This window comes from Peromyscus californicus, unplaced genomic scaffold, assembly GCF_007827085.1.
Source record: "Peromyscus californicus insignis strain IS unplaced genomic scaffold, ASM782708v3 Scaffold_4__1_contigs__length_199733344, whole genome shotgun sequence".
NCBI lineage: Eukaryota > Metazoa > Chordata > Mammalia > Rodentia > Cricetidae > Peromyscus > Peromyscus californicus.
In genome coordinates, this window is record NW_026294562.1 from 139341197 (window position 1) to 139347169 (window position 5973).

The 5973-nt window shown below is 47.8% G+C and overlaps 1 pseudogene; it reads right to left on the minus strand.

Moving 5' to 3' along the window:
- Positions 1-1050: 1050 nt before the first annotated feature.
- Positions 1051-3609, minus strand: LOC128095340 (zinc finger protein 629-like; annotated as a pseudogene).
- Between the last annotated feature and the right edge of the window lie 2364 nt (positions 3610-5973).

A 5973-nucleotide genomic window follows, 5' to 3' on the forward strand; every position in this document is an offset into this window, starting at 1 on the left:
AGAATTCGAGGAAACATGACGCCACTGCGGGAAGACTTGTGGCAGTTAGATTTCAGGTAAAACCTGTGGGTCCTGAGAATGTGGCAGAAGCTCCTTGAAACCCCAGAGGTCTCTCAGCGTAGACATCTCCAGCTGGGCTGGGAAAAGGCTGGTCCTGTGTGTCTGAGGAGAACCCTGACGGCCTGAACTGGGATCTGCTGGCACTTGAAGTTTAACAAGCTCCCGGGAGGAGGAGGAACTGGCCAGCTTCCATCTGCAGTTTCTCCCCCATGCTTTGCTTCCCTTCAAACAAACATAACTTTCCCCTAACAGCTGAGGTGGTTTCTCAACATTTTCTCAATATTCTTACACTCAAGGTTTGTTATATACCCCAGAGTCCAGCTTTTAATATGGCTTGTCATGGGGGGGGGGCTCTTACTGATAATGAAACCCCACAGTCTTTTTTCCCCTAGCACATATGATTCACCAAAGAACCCCCAGTGCAATGGAAGTCTTGTCTCACCTGTGGGTCTGGAAGCACATAGTCATTACCTCCCCATTTCTCTTCTTCTAGCTCAACTGCGTTCCTGCAGGACTTCCCTGCTTAGCACTTTTCTCTGCCCAAGGCTACCGGGAGAGAATACTAGGAACAACTCAGGTGTTTCCTCCATCATCCAGGGCACCTCAAAGTCAGTGCTGACTGTATTCCCTATACCTCCTGGATCCTGAGGATTCTGATAAGGATTTTGATACAGTTTTACGGGTTTGTCTAGAGACCTGTTAGAAACTCTTCCTACAATTAATAGGGCTTTTACCCACTATGGTTTATAGGATTTTTCTGCTATGGACTTAAAGGGTTTTGTTCCATACTTATTTATAGGGCTTCTAACAGCAATTTTTCTCTATGGCTCCTAAGTGGTTCCCTCCCACAATCTGTCTTCTCATTACTGATGCAAATGCACTATTTCTTCCCAGCATTCTTGACCCTCCACTTGTCTGTGATCTGATGGGGTTGGCCTCCTTTCTCCACAATTTCTCAGGAGAAAGAGGACCCTGGTCTCCAAACTTACTTCACAAGGATACACATGGGTCACAGATCCTATGCAAGAGAAGCATTACAACTTCTGTGAGGCATCTCCACATTCAGGGCACAAATAAGGTTTTTCCTCTAAGAGAGTTTTAGGACTTTCTTCTTCCCTGTGGCTACTGCTCTTGGGGGGCGGGAGTTGAGGCCTCCCTCAACTTCCTGGTTTGTGGACAAGGTGACTGACTCTGAAGGGGGGTCCTCAGGAGTGGGCGCTCTTTCTTGAGTGTGGGTTTCCTGGTGGCAGGTAAAAGCTAGTCGATCCAGGAAGGAGGTCCCACAATTAGAACAGCTGTAGGATCTGGCCCCCAAGGGGCTCCTGAGATTCTCCAACAGCACTAAGGAACTCTTCCCCAGCTCTGAGCTCTTCGGGGGCTTCCCACCCACATGGAATTTCTGGTGCTGCAGCAGCTCAGGGCTCAGGCCAAAGCTTTTTTTTTTTGCATTCTGACCATTTAAAGGGCTTTCCACTTAGGAAGGGACTGGGCTCTGCCTCTTCCCCAAGGCCAATCCTACACTCAGGAAAGAGAAAGGGCATGTCACTGCCTTGGGTGAGCTGAGGGTGCTGGAGCAGGGCCCTGTTGAGGAAGCTTCCTCTCTAGTGGGAAAATACATAGCCTTTGGAGTCCTCTGGACCCTCTAGCAATTTCAAGAACTCTCCTAGGGGTCAGCTCTACCCTCTAAAGCACCTGGATGTGAACTGTCTCCAAAGGGGAACCTGGGGGAGCAAAACTGCAGAGGCTTGGGGGCGGGGTGCGCTATGAGGCTCTGCATTTTTGTAGGGTTTGTAGGAACCCGCTGGTGCTGCATGAAGATGCCCTCATCATTAAAGCTCTTTCCACAGACCAGACACTTGTGGGGTTTGGTTCCTGGTGGCGGGGTCATCCGGGAAAGATCTCAAGCCCTAGCAAGCTGTCGCTCTGAGCTCTCCGGGCAGGTGTCTTGCCTCTCTCATGGATCATGCGATGCTGCTCCAGCTCCTGAGCCTCCAGGAAGGCCTTGCATCAGTCCCAGCATGCAAAGAGGTTCTTGACCATATGTGTGCGGACGTGCATGATGAGGTTGGAGCTCTGGCTGAAGCTCTTGCCGCAGTTGGGACACTTGTCTGGCTTCTGACCCTTGTGCGTGCGGCAGTAATGGATGAGGTGCAAGAAGTTCTTACCACAGTCAGAGCATTCATAAGGCTTCTCGCTGGTGTGGATCTGCTGGTGGCAGATGAGCATGGAGCTCATGATGAAGCTTTTGCTGCAGTGGCGCAGATATAAGGCTGCTTCTCATGGTGGATGCTCTGGTGGTTGATGAGGCCTGAGTTGACTCTGAAGCTCTTGCTGCACTCAGGGCACTTGTATGGCTGCTCAACTGTGTGTGTGCACTGATGGGGCAGCAGCGTGGCACTCAGCGTGAAGGTCTTGCCACAGATGGGGCACTTGAAGGGCTCCTCGCGTAGGAGTGTCTACTGGTGCTTGATGAGCATGGAGCTGTGGCCAAAGTTCTTGCCCACTCCAATCACTCATAGAGCTTCTCCCCAGTGTGAGTGCACTGGTCCTTGTGTCAGCTCTGAGCTCCAGATGAAGCTCTTGCCGCACTAGGTGCAGCGATATGGCTTCTCCACCACGTGGATCTTCTGGTGCTTGAGCAAGCTGTGGTTCTGACCAAAGCACTTGCCACACTTGGGGCATTTGTAGGGCTTTTCGCCTGTGTGTGTGGCCTGGTGCTAGATGAGGTCCCAGCTGTGGTAGAAAGCACGCTGGCGCTCACCACACTTGTAGGGCTTCTCACCAGTGTCAGACTGCTGGTGTTTGATGAAGTTGGTGCTTTGTCAGGAGACTTTCTCACACTCCATGTGCTTGTAGGGCTTCTGGCCCCTGTGCATGCACTGGTTCTGTACCATACTGAAGCTTCTCCTGAAGCGCATGCCACAGTCAGGGCACTTGTAGGACTTCTTACCCGTGTGTGCAATGGTATTGCACCAGCTGCGAGCTCTGTGTGAAGCTCCTGCCACACTCTGAGCTTGTGTTGGGTGGTTCATCTGTGTGGAGGCGCTGGTACCTGAGAGTTTGGACCACGGACTAAAGCTCTTGCCACACTCATTGCCAATGTATGGTTCTCAGCCCCAGAAGGGCTGGCGTGCACCAACTCCCACAGGCTGGGTTCACTGGTAGTGACTACTGGGGTGCTGTTCCAGATGGTGAGGGCTCCCCACTGCCAATTGGTCTCACAGGTCTTTGTCCACTTAGATGGGGAAGGGCCTATGTCAGAGTTTGATGGATCTATAGGGGTCTGGTGGTCTAAGGGATGGAAGAACCCAGTGGGGCTGGGAAATCCTGAGGGGCTGTGGCATACTGGGAGGGGCTCTCCAGGGGCATCTCTGGTGGGTCCATGGATTCTGGACTCTGAGCTGCATCTCCCAAGGTGATCTCCTCCCCAGAACTTTCCTGCTGAGGTCTCTCCTCTTCATTCCCACTTTCATTACCTCTGTGAGCATTGCTCTGGCTCTCTTCAGGACCCTGCACATCTGGGCCCCACAGCACCATCTCAGGCTCCATTCCAGAGCTCCTGATTCCAAGGTTCCAGAGACTGGCTGTGGGGTCTTGGAAAAGCAGGAAGACAGAGTCTAGGCCCAGGGGAATTAAACCCTTAAGTGCCCTGCCTAGGGGACCTGCTGGATGTACTGAACTCTGGGTCCTTATCAAGGGGTGATTCGAGGCTGAGGACCCGGGGACCAGTTCTGAAATATTTTCATGTAATATATTTGGATCATAATTTCTCCTCCCCCAATTCCTCCCAGATTTTCTCCACTTCCCTACTTACTCAACTTTATTTTCTTTCTTCCTCTCTTTAAAAAGTAGCAAGCAAACAGAAATAGGAAACAAGAAACACACACATGAACCCATAAAACTGGAGAAAATACTCAAGGAAAAAAGGCAATAATCCAAAGCCAATATGCCCAAACAAAGCAAAATGAAACAAACAAACTACAAAGCTACCATTGAGCTTGTTGTGTTGGCCAGATACTCCTGGACATGCTACCGGCTTATAAACTTGAATCACAACATCAGCTTGTAGGTTCCTAAGTAAATGACGTTTGTTAAGAACACAGTGAATACTCTAGTGCTTTTACAAAACTGATTGTTTTGTTGCACTAAAGCACCTCACACAGAAGCACTGTAGGAGAAATGCTGATTGCCTTATATTTTATATTTTTATTTATTTTTGGTTTTAGGAGACAGGTTTTCTGTGTGCCTTTAGAGCCTGTCCTGGAACTCACTCTGTAGACCAGGCTGGCCTTGAACTCACAAAGATCTCTGATTCCCAAGTGCTGGGATTAAAGGCTTGTTCCACCAGAGTCCTGCTGATTGTTTTATAAGAAAGCAAAGCACATGAGATTATGACTGTAGCATCTCACATGGATACTGGCACAAGAGTGGAAAATAAGACCTCAACAAAAATATGTGTAATGGAAGCAGTAGACATTACCATATTTGCACTCACAGGAACTAGTGACTAGGTCACAACACAATGTGTCTGAGTTAGGGTTCTCTGCTGTAGAGGAACAGTACAAGAAATGAATTTCCCTATATGTCCAGAAGGAGGATTTATTGAATGACTTACAGACTGTGGCCAACTAATCTAACAATGGCTGCCTGTAAACAGAACGTCCAAAACTCCTGTAGTTGCTCAGTCCACAAGCTGGACGTCTCAGCTGGTCTTCAGGAGATGCAGGATTCCTGAAGAAGTCAGCTCTAATGCAAGTGAAGGAGCACTAGCAAGGCAGCTCGAGCCAGCAGGCAATGAGCAGAAGCTTCCTTCTTCCACGTCCGTATACAGACTTCCAGCAGAAGGTGTGGCCAAGATGAGAGGTGTGTCTTCCTGCCTCACAGATCTGGCTTAGAAGTGGATCTATCTATTTCAGGTTAGGCGAATGATCCTTCCCAGGTGTGCCCTCCACTTTTGGACTGAAGTTAATTCCAGATGTTGTCAAGTTAACAACCGAGAAGAGCCATCACAGTGTATTTGCCAAATCAATGTACTATTACAGCAGCAAAACTGAAATCTCCTTGACAACAACACAGACTGGTTTACTGCTATAATTCTGTAGTTGTTTGCATCAGAATAGAAGCGTATAATTTCCTAGGAAAGGCAGGCTTGCTAAGGACAGAGTGACAAATTCAATGCTTTTACAATAGCAAGGAATTGGTTATACATATGCAATTCACAGAGAAGTGCTGAAAGAAAAGTCGTGATTGATTTACAAGAAGATGTAACTTTTGCAGTACACAATCATAGCTTTGGAAAACAAATACACAAGGAACTAAAACACCTCCCAGTGGCATATTTATAAAAACCATCCTAATTCTACAGTAGAGAAAACGATGTCCTCTTTACAATGAAGTGGATGGTATGATTACTCCAACACTGCAGTTGCTTGTACCAGACCAGCAGCATGTACATTGCTAGGTAAAGCTAGATTTTTAGGAATACACTGAAAATGGTAGTGTTTAGATGCCTGCAGGAATTTGTTACATTAATACACCTCACAGAGATGTACTGGAACAGAAGTGGTGATTGATCTATAAGAAACAAGAGCACATGAGATTATTGTATCACTGCACCAAGACACTAAAGCAGCAAACATAGTGAGTGTCATCTTGGAGAACATACACGGAAGTGACAAAAACACCAAACAGGGGCACATTTGCAAAGACCAATGGATTTCTACAGTGAATAAACTATGTGCCAATTACAACAGAGTTGACAGTTTTCCTACAACTCTGAGGCTGCATGCACTTTAACAGCAGCACATATGTTCCTAAGTAAAGCCTGTGTATAGAGAAGGCACTGAAACAATAGTACTTTATCAATAGCAGAAACTTTGCTATACCAATGCACCTACCTCAGAGAGATGCACC